This window comes from Rousettus aegyptiacus, unplaced genomic scaffold (genome assembly GCF_014176215.1).
Source record: "Rousettus aegyptiacus isolate mRouAeg1 unplaced genomic scaffold, mRouAeg1.p scaffold_m13_p_2, whole genome shotgun sequence".
In the NCBI taxonomy this organism is placed as follows: domain Eukaryota; kingdom Metazoa; phylum Chordata; class Mammalia; order Chiroptera; family Pteropodidae; genus Rousettus; species Rousettus aegyptiacus.
Genome location: NW_023416295.1, coordinates 155,897,734 through 155,910,783, shown reverse-complemented (window position 1 = coordinate 155,910,783; position 13,050 = coordinate 155,897,734).

The window sequence follows — 13,050 nt, the reverse complement described above, 5'->3', positions numbered from 1 at the left end:
ACGTACCTAAGCCAAAAACTGAGAGTCAGTCTAGATTTCTCCCTCTCCCTTAACCTCATGTCCAAATGGTGATAAAACCCTGTAATGTTCACCCCTTAAAATATCTCAAATACGTCTTTTTCCTTTCTTTTCCCCCTACTGCTGTCACCGTCTTGATTCACACCCTCCTCAGTATAAGCCTGGTCTGTTGCCAGGGCCTCCCACCTGCCTCCTACCTGTTCTCCTTGCCTCAGGTGTCTTGGTCTCCCCAGCCCAACTCTGGATCCGAGTGACCATTCTAAAGTGCAGCTCTGGTTATGCCTCTCTCCTCTTAGAACCTTCTCTACCTTCTAGTCACTGCCAGGGTCAAGTCCTTAACCCAGGTGTGTCAGGCCTTGCCTCCTCCCCTGGCCCCTCTCTACTGCCGCGCCTGCACACCTGGGCTTCAGCCACACAAACCATTCCCCACGCCCCCCCCCCCCCCTGCTCTTCTGTTTCTTTGCACATACTGTTCCATTTGTTTAGCATTTCCTTTCTCTTTTGTATTCTTATGTTCTACTCAATTCTTCTACTTATCTATTCTACTCGGTGCATAATCTACTTACCTCTGCGACCCAGTTCAAGTGTTGCCTCTTACAGGAAGTCTTCTGTGCTCTGGCGCCTCTTGTTTACACTTCCATCACAGCACTTCCCACTGGACCATGGTACCTGTCTGTCTCCACCGCCAGATTTGCTGTACCCTTGGCAACTCAATAGTGCCTAACACATGACAGGGGCTCTGTAATTGATAAGGTGATGTGTGGCTGTCACTTTTTTGTAGGAGGGGAGAGGTGAGCTGCTCTGGTGGCCATCCGGCATGGGAGGTCAGTGCACAGAGGACAGGTGGCCAAGTGGATGCCCTGTGGTAACCTCTCCTGTGAAAGAGTGGGGTCTCCTGGAGGCCAAGCTGATGTTTCTGTGTCTGTGGCAATACCATGTGGGAGGCAGCTCTACCTGTTCAACCTGAGTCCCTCAGAGACTCAGGTGATGGCTCAATAGGTAGAACTTGCAGACATTGGAGAGCCTTAGCTTGCAGAGGAGCATGAGGGGGATTTTAGTTTATGGTCCTGAGTTTCAGTGAGTTCACCGCCTTCTCTTCTCCTTTGCCATCCCTTCTCATCTGCACTCATTCCAGTCTCAGTGACCATAGCAGAGGAGCTGAACCGAGTGCACCCCGTCATTTCTGTGCTTGTCCTTGGAGCCCCAGCACTGTGGATGAGACTCTGGTATTGGGTCTTTATTCACCTCCAGTTCAGGCCCCAGCTCTAGGGAGCAGGTGGGGGAGGGGGGCGAGCTTGCTTTGAACTCTGTTCCTCCTTGATGTACATGTATCTGTAGCATAGAATGGCAAATGGCAGCATAGGTCTTTCTTAGCATCTGCCCAACCTCTCCTGGACTCGCAGCCTTCCTGGATCATCTGTTTCTGGGAGCAAGCAGGGGTTTCTTCTGAAATGCACCATTCTACATTAGTTTCCTGGAGACTCTGCAGAATCAGAGCCTTTTATAGGTGTGTCTTATAGATATGACCTTTCCTGTCCCTTGTCTTCACTCTCAGTGTCTGACACCCCAGATCCCAGGCCCCCAGGGTAAGGTTACTGCTATCTCCCTATATGACAACTGGACAGGTAGACGAGTCATGGGTGGGTGGGGGCGTTGGTTTAAGTAGGAGCCTGGAAGCTTGGACAAGGCGTTGAACTCCTTGCATCACTATATGCCCCATATTACTACTCCCGCTTGCTGGCCCGCCCACATTTCCCCATCCCCCTACACCCTAGAAACAGAATGTGGGAGTGAGGCAAGATGCCAACTCTGATTATGCAGAGAATGGACAGCAGGCACAAGTCCAAACGGGTTTTTATTTTGTTGCTCAAGATCTCCTGGAAGGATGTTCCCTAATCTCCCTCACAGAAACTGGCAAAGCCTCAGGGTGCTAGGCCTTGGGCAAGGTTTCTAATTTACCTGTTCTCACTTAATTTGAAACAGCAAACACACCACCTTCAGCCTAATCCATTCTTTCCTTCTGCTTTGGAGGGCTGTTTTCCTCTGAAGTCCACTCTCTGCACTGACAATTAATTAGCTTTCTGAAAGGTGCACAGGTGAAGAGCTATGCCCTGGGGAAAAATCATGCTATAGAGAGGAGATTTGGCAACCACTGTTTCAAGAACAAAGTGTGTCCTTCCTGTTACCAGACCAGAGACCTGCAAACTCACCTATGTGCTTCTCGGTGCTGGACACACATACCGGTAGCATATAAATGCAGCAGGGCTCTGCCCACTCCAGGGGTCTCCATTCAACCTTGCAACCTTTGGGCTGATGCTCCAAAGGGCAACAATCTGGAAACATTCATTTTCCCACCTACCGGTCCCCTGGGGGCTTTGATGAGTAGGTCAAGAATGACACTTTTGCTCCCAGTCTCCTGGGAGTTATGGAAGATCTCATATTCCCTTCAGATTTCAAGCTCCATGTTGGCCCCCAAAGTGTCCTCTGGACTGTGTGTTGATCCAGTGAATCCCTCAGACCCTGGGCAGTTCCCAGAGGTGTGTCTAGGATGAGTTCGTGTCCACTCTGTTCCTCTGGGCACTGTGGGGATGGTTTCCGGGACTCCACCTCTCCTTGCCCAGCAGCCTTTAGGAGAGTCCCTGGTGGGGGCGGGCAGGCATTTTTGGCAGACAGAGGGGAGGAGCTGGCACACGTATTTTCACAGCGGTGGTGTCACTGCTGCTCCGGAGGCACCACGCTGTGGCTCCCTTAAAATACCCACGTCCTACAGGAAAAGGATAGATGAGGGTTTAAATTTAGCAACTGCGGGGAGCGGGGGAGTGATGGAGATTCTGGGATGTGGTGAAGCTGGCCTTGTCAGAAGAGGAGTAGGAACCCCATGATGCCTGGGTGAGGATTTCAATCTATTAGGATAAGGGAACATCTATCCTTAATATCCAGTCTCAAAGACCTGACCCAAATTCTCACCCCAGCTCTGCGTCCCTCTCCCATCTCCCCATCAGATGTGGTCTTTTCCCCTTAAACGTGTGCAGTTGGGATGGCACTGCCATCTCTCCATAGGCTGCACTGTGGCTGGTTCTGGGGGGAAGAGGCCGATAATGGGTAAGAGCAACATTTGAGAAGACCATTGATTTTAAGTTAGGCCTCTGACATGACAGTGGTCTTCCTTCATTCTATGGCACTATAGACAGGGTAAAGTCCAGAAGACATGTAGCTGTAATGAGAGGGTTATCCATCTTCCAGACGACAACTGGGCTAAGCCTCAGCATACCAGGTTGACTTCAGCTGCTCATGCTACCTTGTCTCCTGAAAGTTCAGCAGTCCTTTTACAGTATAGACCCCTGGGCCAAGGACCCTCTACCTCAGGCCCCTACTCTTGACATGCCATCTTGTTGCTTTGAGAAAATCCTATAGCACAGAGGACCCCCCTTCCCAGGTGAGGTGGTGGAGAGCAGGGTTGAGGAGGGCTTTGCCGTCAGCTCTGCCTCTGTTCAAATCCCAGAAACTGGGTGTTTGGTCTTGGTATTTTAACATAAGTTTTGGTTTATCAGCTAAAAAAGGGAATTGCTTACTCAAAGGGTTGAGTGATGCTTATGTAAGGTAACTTTTTCTGAAGTAACTGAGAATTAGCATATTACATGTTAGTTATCATTATCATTAATTATCAAGATGAACAAAACCATTCCTAGTCCCAGTGACAATTGCGTCTTTAAAAAAAAAGCATGGTGTTCTGGGGATGGCAGGATACCTAAAGTTCCTTCTATCCAAAGCCTAGGCAGCATGGGGTTGTGGCTTTGAACATATGCTTTGTAGTCAGACACACCTGGGTTTTTCTTTTCACTTTGGCAGCTTACGGAAGCATATATGGATAACGACCATAGGAGAGTGACTATTTTTATAGTTGCCAGGCTGTTTTAAATAGACACAGGGTTTGTTTTTTTTTTTTTTTTTTTTTTTTAACAGATGAGGGCTTTATAACAGGAGCTGCTAGGGTCTTAGCAAGCAAGAGCTCACAGGCTTTTGGGTGCTGACCTCTGTGGCTGACCCTGAGCTTGATAGTTTTTGCCCAAATCAGTGCTTCCCAAATAGCTTTCTTTTTTGATATCAAATAAATGCTTGTTGCCTCTCACTTTGGCCTTTCATTTTGCTTTCAACAGGTAGATGGAATAACTTTTTGTACTTCTGTGTTTTCCAGCCAGGTTTTCAGACTGAGCCTCAAACCTCAAAATGAGCTAAGTTGCATTCCTAAGCATGTGTGCATGACCTTTGTGCAGGCCCAAGTAGGTCATGCCTGGTTAGCCTCTTACTGTCCTTGTGAACTATCATGGGACACAGGAATGAAGTGTGAAGTAGTTAATATCTCAGATAATTAGGCTTATCCACAAACTCCCAAGAGTTACCTCTAACCATCTCACGGTGGCTCTAGAATTGTAACCTTTATAATCTTTTAGTTAATTATGCAATCCTTGGCCATGAATTTGAAGTTGGGAGACCCAGACTGAGGCCTTAGTTACCAAGGGGGGTATATTTTTTTCAATGAAAAATCAAAAAGAGTGGGGATCCTTTATTATATAGGGAATATACTGTTTTTTTTTTATTAAGATAGAGAAATAATTGAACTTCCTGCGAACCCAAAGTCTCAAGAATGCAATTGAAAAGGCCCATGTCTGAAACATTCTGACTCTAAGAATCATGTTTGTTCAAAGAGTCAAGGAAGAACTACTTAAAAAACAACAATAACAAAAACAAAACAACATAGGATTTGATATTATTATTAGAACAGGAACGGTAGACATTGGAAGAAAAAATAAAAGGCTGCTTAAGCTGGAGGAAGAGAGAAATTTCATTGGAAGAAAGGTTTATGGTCTTTGAAAACACGATAGACACATATGAAAGGAACGTGAGGTCTCAGAGACCAGGCAGTTGTGAAAGGGAAAAGGGGATTTATGTGGGTCTTATGACTCTTAGTTAGAGGATTAGAAAAGAGAGGACATTGACAGGGCTAGAGAATCAGGTAAGATAAGAAATATACAGAAAGAATGCAGGACTTAATAAGCGAGGGAAATTAGCTGATCTAGATGTGGGTGCAGTAGCAGTCCAGCTACCTAAGATGGGATAAGGTGCAATGAGAAAGATGCCCTGCTCATGTGAGTTGTGAACTGGTCCAGCTGAAAGTCCCACCTTGCAGCTAGCGGAGGTGGCTCCACCAGGAAATGCTGACTATGTTCACTGGTGAGAATTATCTTGGCAGCATGTAGCCCCACAGGCCCAAGCTTTCCTATCCTGCTCTTCAATCTGACAACTAACTTTTATGGCAGTCATTTTTTTTTTTTTTTTTTGCCTCTCCCTCCCCGTGCCCTGCGGCAGTGGTTTTTTGATCTAATAACCTCAGCCTTCAAGAGATGGCCAAACTGCTCTCCTGAGAAGGTGTAGAGTTTAGTATAGAGACAGTGAAGTAAATCATAATATTTTGATGTTAAATTTAATTTTAAGTATCTGTATAAATTTAAGTTAAGTTTGTGTTTTCACCTTGTTTCATAGCTAATTTTAGAGTTATGATTTTTAGTTGAAAGGTATAAAACACTGCTCAAGCTTGTAGACATTGTTAGAACATTTAAGACGAATCAAATGTCTGAACATGTAAATCAAGTGGTTAGATTTATAAGAGTTGCTTATGCTATAAGAAAAGATTTTGTATGTGAGGATTTAAAGTTTACCTTGTCAGGCAATTGAAGTGCATGAGGAAAAAACCAAATATATTAAGCATATGAATATGATCTAAAACAGTTAAGAAAATTTTACTAAGTCTCTAGATGAGACTAATTTAAAGGAAATTTAAATCTGTGTAAGTTAAGCATCAAAGATCAAGTGGAAGTAATTAAAAAAATTAAGTACATTTATAAGAAAAATTGCAGGATTCGTAAGTTGAATTTAAAGGCTTAAGCAAAACCAGATTTCATACTTATAATTTTAATAAATTAAATATTAATTTAAAACCTAGGTAACTGGAAATAGTCTTTTCCACATACATTAGACATTAAAAATATTTACAATGTTGAGTGTTTGTGGAGCTTGTATCAGTTGTTGGATCAGAAAGAGTGATGGGAGTCTAAAGAAATCTGAGATGGAAAAGACATGGCTTAGAGAAGACTGGAGATAAGTAAGGGGACTCTGGTCCAGGACACAACTGAGAGGTGGCCCCTCAAAGCTGCAGTAGAGTCCATGATAGAACAATTGAAGATTGGAAGATTAAAAGATTGAAGACTGGGAGACAAAAACAGCTATCCCAACCTCTTGACTAAAAATATCCTTTCAGTGGAGTTTAATTTCATAGTTACCTGCACAGCCTGAAATTAGTGACCAGAAGGGTGAACTATTGTTGTAGAGATCACCAGCAGCTCACTAAACTTTGGTCCAGCTCAAGGGGGGATTGGTTAAATTACGTTTTCCAGCCTCTTCTGCTGTTAAGTTGAACTGAGCATTAGCCAATGAAACCTGAGGATTATGCCAGATTAAATCTCTTGATTAAAGAGTCTGTTCTCTCAATGGAGTTTAATTTTATAGTCATGGGCATAGCTCGACAGTGAAAGCAATACGTCACCCATTACTCCTTTTTTCTAGTTACTTCTGAGTCTCCACTATGGCTTTGGCTGCACAGTCACACAATCTCTTACCTGCAAATCTGAAATCCACAAAGCTCTGAAAACCGAAAGTGTAATAAGTCCTATGCCAAAATCCAATTGGTGGCAAAACCTGCCCAGAACAGGTGTGGCTGCTTGTAGGTTTCTTCTCAAAGTAAATATTCATGTAGTTTAAATAAGAAGTATTATTTTGCTCAATTCTAAGGTGCTGCCTCAAACCTGGCTGGGGAAGGTGTATAATTCACATATACTGGTATGTAATATGTATACTGCATTACTTTATTACAATCCCCAATGTTCTGACTACTGAAACATACCTTTCCCCAAGAGTTTAAGATAAGAGACTGTGCACCTGAGGAAATATGGGTCTGGATCGTATAATGTTTTGTCTTAGATTCTGGGAACACTATTTTGCTTGGGATAATCACTTTTGAATTAGAGATCCGGGCTATTCCTGTTTGGTGCCTCTGCCATTTTTAACACAGGATTTCCAAGAACGCTGTGTATGATGGGCTGCACCAAGCTGGAAAGAGTAAGAATCAGAGGATGGCACATGTGGGGATTTCACAGGCCAGGCCAGGAAGTTGTGCTTATCATTCTAGTCAGGTTCCATTAGCTAATGCTCAATCATTTGGCCACTTTAACAGCTGAGGAGGCTGGAAAATGTAGTTTAGCTGTGTGCCCATGAAGAGGCTTAATAATCAGCTGGCAGTCTCTATGACAGTCCATCCTTTTCGTATTTTTGATGAAATATCAGTTTCACCCTTCTTCCTACATAAGAGAATACACTTACCTCCTTCCCAAAAGAAAAGACACACGCAAGTCTCCCATCCAGGAATTTCTGGATGGTGTGTAGTTTTCTCCATGTGACTCCTCACGGGCTGGTGATCTAGGAGCTAAAAAGACGCGTGATCTGAACATTGCCTTCTCCCCACAATGTCTGCTATGACTGTACTGGAGTTCAACCTTTTTCTCCTCAGTTTGGGAATATTATAAGCAATGCTGCTGTGGACATTCTTGTACCTGTGCACCAGTAGATGTACAGGTTCAAGAGTTTCCCTAAGTAAGGGTAGATTTAGGTTTGATCAGGTACAACTTTACTACCTAATGACAAACTAATAAGTGCTCAATAAAGCGATTTCTCTATCAATACATCAATATATCTATCCTTACACTGAATTCCTTATTGTTTTTAAGGTTGATGGTAAAGCCAATGCTCTCACCTGTTCTTCCTCATGACCATCTTAACTATTCCTGACTCTTTGCTCTATCGAGCGAATTTTAGAATGAACCCATTTAATAAATTAAGAATTTTTATTGAGGATTAACAACCAATTTAGGGGAATTTTCTACCTAAGAATATTTAGATTTTCTTTAATGCCTTCTAATAGTTTTAATTTTCTCCATAAAACTCTTGCAAAGTTGTTGGAATTAACTCTAGCCTTTTATGTTTTCATTTGATTGTAACGGTTAACTTTTAAAAATTATAGCTTGATTTTCACTAATGTGTTAAAATAAAATTGATTTTTACTTATTATTTCCAATTAAACTTTATTATTAATTCTAGTAATTTATCTGTATATTATTTGGAAAGGCGGGAAGGGGAGAAGGGGTAGGTAGACAATGATTCCCCTGCAAGTAAGAGTTTTTTCTTTTTGAATTTTTATAAAGTCGAATTCTTGAGTTCAGCTTCTCTCTTTGCCCAATCTTACTTTCTTTGCTTTCCCACTTGAAGACACTTCCCCATAAACACGGCGCATGAAAATCTCCATATTAGAATCTGCTTCCCCAGGAAATCCAACTGGTGACAAGAGTTACATGAAGTCGTGTCACAATAAAAAAAACAACAACCCTTCGTTTTTATTATTTCTTCCTTGTTATTTCTTTTTTTGTGTTATTTTCTCCCTTCTGCTCCCTTGACTAGGTTTGCTAGTGTTTAATTTTCTTAAATTTTTAAAAACACATTTTGGATATAATTATTCATTTTGTCATTTACTAATTTTTAAAAAGATTAAAACTTTTTAAAAAGCAGTTTTAAGTTTACAGGAAAATGAGCAGAAAATGTGGAATTTATATACACCCCCTCACTCTTCACCCCCAACTTCTCCCATTATTAACATCTTGCTTTAGTGTGGTACATTTGGTACAGTTGATGAATCAATATTGATACATTATTATTAATTAAAGTTCATAGTTTAAAGTTCACTCTTTGTATTGTATATTCTATGGGTTTCGACAAATGTATAACGACACATAGCCACCATTACAGTATCATATAGAATAGCTGCACTGTCCTAAAAATCCCCTCACCTAAAAATCTCTCACCAAATTTGGGAAGTTTTCAGCTATTATTTCTTCAAGTACTTTTTTAGCCCTGCCCTCTTTCTCCGCTCCTTCGGGGGCTCTGATGATACAAATATTAAATTTCTTGTTGTCCCACAGATCCCGAAGCTCTGTTCATTTTTTTTTTTTTCAATTCGTTTTTTCTCTGTTCTTTAGACTGGGTAATTTCTATTGCCCTATTATCCAGTTGACTGATTTTTTTCCCCTTCGTCCTATCCATTCATTCTACCTTTGAGATCATCCACTGAGCTTTGTACTTGGTTATTGTATCTTTCAGTTTTAAAATTTCCATTTTGTTCTTCATAGCTTTCATTTCTTTGCTGAAGCTCTCTATATTTCATTTGTTTCAAATGTATTTGTAATTGTTTATTGAAGCATTTTTATCATGGCTGCCTGAAAATGATTCTAATATCTCTGTTAACTTGGTATTGGCATCTATTGGTTGATATTCTTCATTCAGTTTGAGATCTTCCTAATTCTTGGTATGATGAGTGACTTTTTAATTGAAACTTGGACATTTTTTGCATTGTATTATAGATGACGATTCTTGTTTAAGTTTTCTGTTTTAACTGGCATTATAAAGACATCACTCCTGCAGGGAAAGAAGGGGAACCACCTCATTCCTGCCACGTGGAGGTAAAAGTCCAGGTTCCCCATGTGGTCTCCATTGATCTCTGAGGGACTGGGGCCTTCTTGCTACTGCTGGGCTAGGTAAGGGTGTTAGTCAGCTCCTCACAGTGGTCTTCATTGAGACTGCAGGGGTTTGGGGAGAGCCTCATTACTGGCCTGTGGAGGATTGACTCTCTAATTCTCTCACACCACCTCAGGGTAGGTAGGTATTGGGGTGTCTTGTACAGCCTCATGAAGGGTGGAAGTCTAGGCTTCTTCCTCAGCTTCTGCTAGTCTGGGTTATGGGTTGGGCTACAGTTTTTTCTTTGATGTTTGGCTGGGGCAGAGTAGCTATTATCTGTAAGATCAGGTAGGTTACCCCCTTCCTGATCTTTTGGCTAGAGAGAGAAAGCTTTTATTGGAGTTTATTATTTATTTATTTATTTTTGTCCAGTTGCTGACTTTTGGGGTATATGAGGCCAAAAGGAAGCCCATGGAACTGAATACCATGTTGTTTCTTGGTTCTTAAGGTCCCTAGCCAGTCTGCTTCCTACCCGCCCCCTCCTTTCAGAATCTTCCTTGTTTATTTTACATAAAATGTCCAGAATATAGAAAAGTATGTCTACTCCATCTTCCCAGAAGCAGAAGTCTTCCCCCAAACAAACAAACATACACAAACACATTGCTTATCTGTGAACACTGTAGATATTTGGTGATGAAATCTGAAAAGGGATCACTCTTTTGTGGGAAATACTACCAAGTCAAAACACCTGATTCATTCCTTCCTTCCTTCCTTCCTTCCTTCCTTCCTTCCTTCCTTCCTTCCTTCCTTCCTTCCTTCCTTCCTTCCTTCCTTCCTTCCTTCCTTCCTTCCTTCCATCCTTCCTTTCTTCTCTCTTTCCTTCTGGGGTTCGGGGGAAAGGCTCAAAGTGTTCCTGACTGGATTTTGGCAAAGGCAACACATTCTGAAACTTCCCTAGATTTCTAAAGGTGGTAAGATATTGCTATAAGCAGGGGTAAAAGGAATATGTAGTATAGTCCTTGTTGCTATCTGGGAGAATTCCCTGCTGTTTGTCCAGAATGGAGTTAGGTAACTTGTACCCGAACCTAGGCTGGAGATACTGGATATACCTGGGTACATCTAGATCTCATTACTCTGAAAACTTTTAAAGCAAATTGAGATTTGTTCAGATATACTTAGATGGGCCAAACTTTGGAATTTGCTGCTTCTCACTATACATATACAATTTTATTCCTTTGCAAGCTGTCTTTGCCAATGATGGTTACTGAAGCCGAAAAGAGAATGGGTAATTATAATCAACAAACCCTTCCGAATGTACATGTGTGAAGCCTGTCCCTTCATCTGCAATTTCTAAAGCATGGGTACTTCCATTACCCTGCATCTTATGTTGTTAATGAACTTAAGAATCCAACCAGATGACGTGGTTCCTCGTTTCCAACTCCTCCCCTAACAAAAAGGAATAAAGAATTTTATACTTACAAGATAAAGAGGTTCATTGACTCAAGTAGAGTTGTGAAAGAAATTAGTTGCGTTTAAATGAGACAATAAAAACTAGGTAAAATTGTAACTTATGAGTTGGATATTATTATCAGCTGAAGAAGATGGCCTTAGGGATCCATGATACAGCAGACAGAACTCATGTAAAACAGGACTGAGAGTGTCCACTTATAATTCATAGCATTGCCCTGCGAATACGTACCTCTTAAGTGTTGTGTCTTTGTCTCAAATATCTTTTATCCGTACTGTGGTTCCAAGTTTAACCAGTAATCTTGACATACCCACGTCAGTAAATTTGCTTTCCAGAGGTAAATGACTTTATGAGTTAAGAGAATCTTATGTATTAGCCTTCAATTTGGGAAGTGAAGTTTTAGATGAGATTTTAAGAGGACTAAGAGAATTTCATATGTTTATAAGCTTGATTTATTAGGTTTACAGGATTGAATAAGAGTTTAGAAAGATTTTGCCTGATAGGTTCACCCTGTTGGGCGTTTTAAAATGCTTCAGTATAAGTATATTAAATGCCACTTAGTTTAAAACATTTAAGGAAATTAAATTCTTATTTTTAAAAAGAGAAAGTCCAGCATAATGTATAAGAGCATGGACTCTGGAACCAGATTGTGAAGGTCGGGGGTCAGCAAACTATGGCCTATAGCTTGTCTTTGTACAGTCTGCAAGCTAAGAATGGTTTTGATATTTTTAAATGGTTGAAAAAAATCAAAAGAACAATATTTTGAGACATGGAAAATGAAATAAAATTCAAATTTCAGTGTCCATACAAGTTTTATTGGAATAGAGCTATGCTAATCTGTTTATGTATCATCTATGGCTGCTTTCATGGTATAACAGCAGAGCTGAGTAGTTGTGACAGCAACTGCGAGGGCTACAAAGACAAAAACATTTACTGTTTGGCTCTTTATAGATAAAGCTTATGACCCTGGTATAGATTCAAATCACAGCTTTGCAACGTGAGTATAAGCTTGGGCAAGTCGCTTAGCTTCTTTGTGCCTCAATTTCCTCATCTGTAAAATGGTGATAATAATGGTTGTTATTACTAAGTTACTGTGAAGATTAAATGAATCAATATTTGAAAAATACCCAAAATAAAGCCTGATACATATTAAATACAGTATAAGTATTCAAACTTATATTGTTAAACTTGATGTAATCAAACATTAAAAAGTAAGTAAAAAGGATTATTTCATTTAATAAAAATATTTTTATAAATAGAATTTATAAATTGAACCTGGATGAACAAAATCTAGAATTTTATATATAGAACTTTAATAAACTAAATATTAAACACCGAAGTGTCTTAGTTCTTTCTTAGCACCAGAGTCCTTCTTGGACTTGTGGGTCAAGTTCATGTCAAGAAGTCTGTGGAGTAGGAGACCAAACTGGGAGATGGTGGTGTATAATGGGTAGGTATTTGGAGTTATGTTTGGACTAAATTTTGACTTCCTAGCTGTGTGATTTTGGATGTCTTATCTATAAAGTAGGGTTAGTAATACTAATTTCATAGGGGCATTATGAAGATTACAAGTACTACTGCACATAAAGTGTTCAGCGCAATGCCTAGATTTTTTTAGTAAGCATTCAATAAACATCAGTTATTATCATTTCTCCACTGGGTACATAGTGAGCTATTGCTAATCAGTTATTACTCTCCTAGCAGAACAGAAAGTTATGTGTGTGATACAGTTTGAGTGGTACTGGGGAGTCCTCCTTGATTTTTATATTACATGCTTTCAGTTACACATTGCCCTCTTCAGGGATCCTCCCCAGAGGGCATCCCTTCCTCCTCGGAATGGTTTATTTTCTTAGGTACCAGGTATTTGCTTTACAATGGTAGCCTGAGAACAGTGAACATGAAATGCATGGGATTTGTGTGCAAGGAGAAAAAAGGGTATGGGGTTAGGG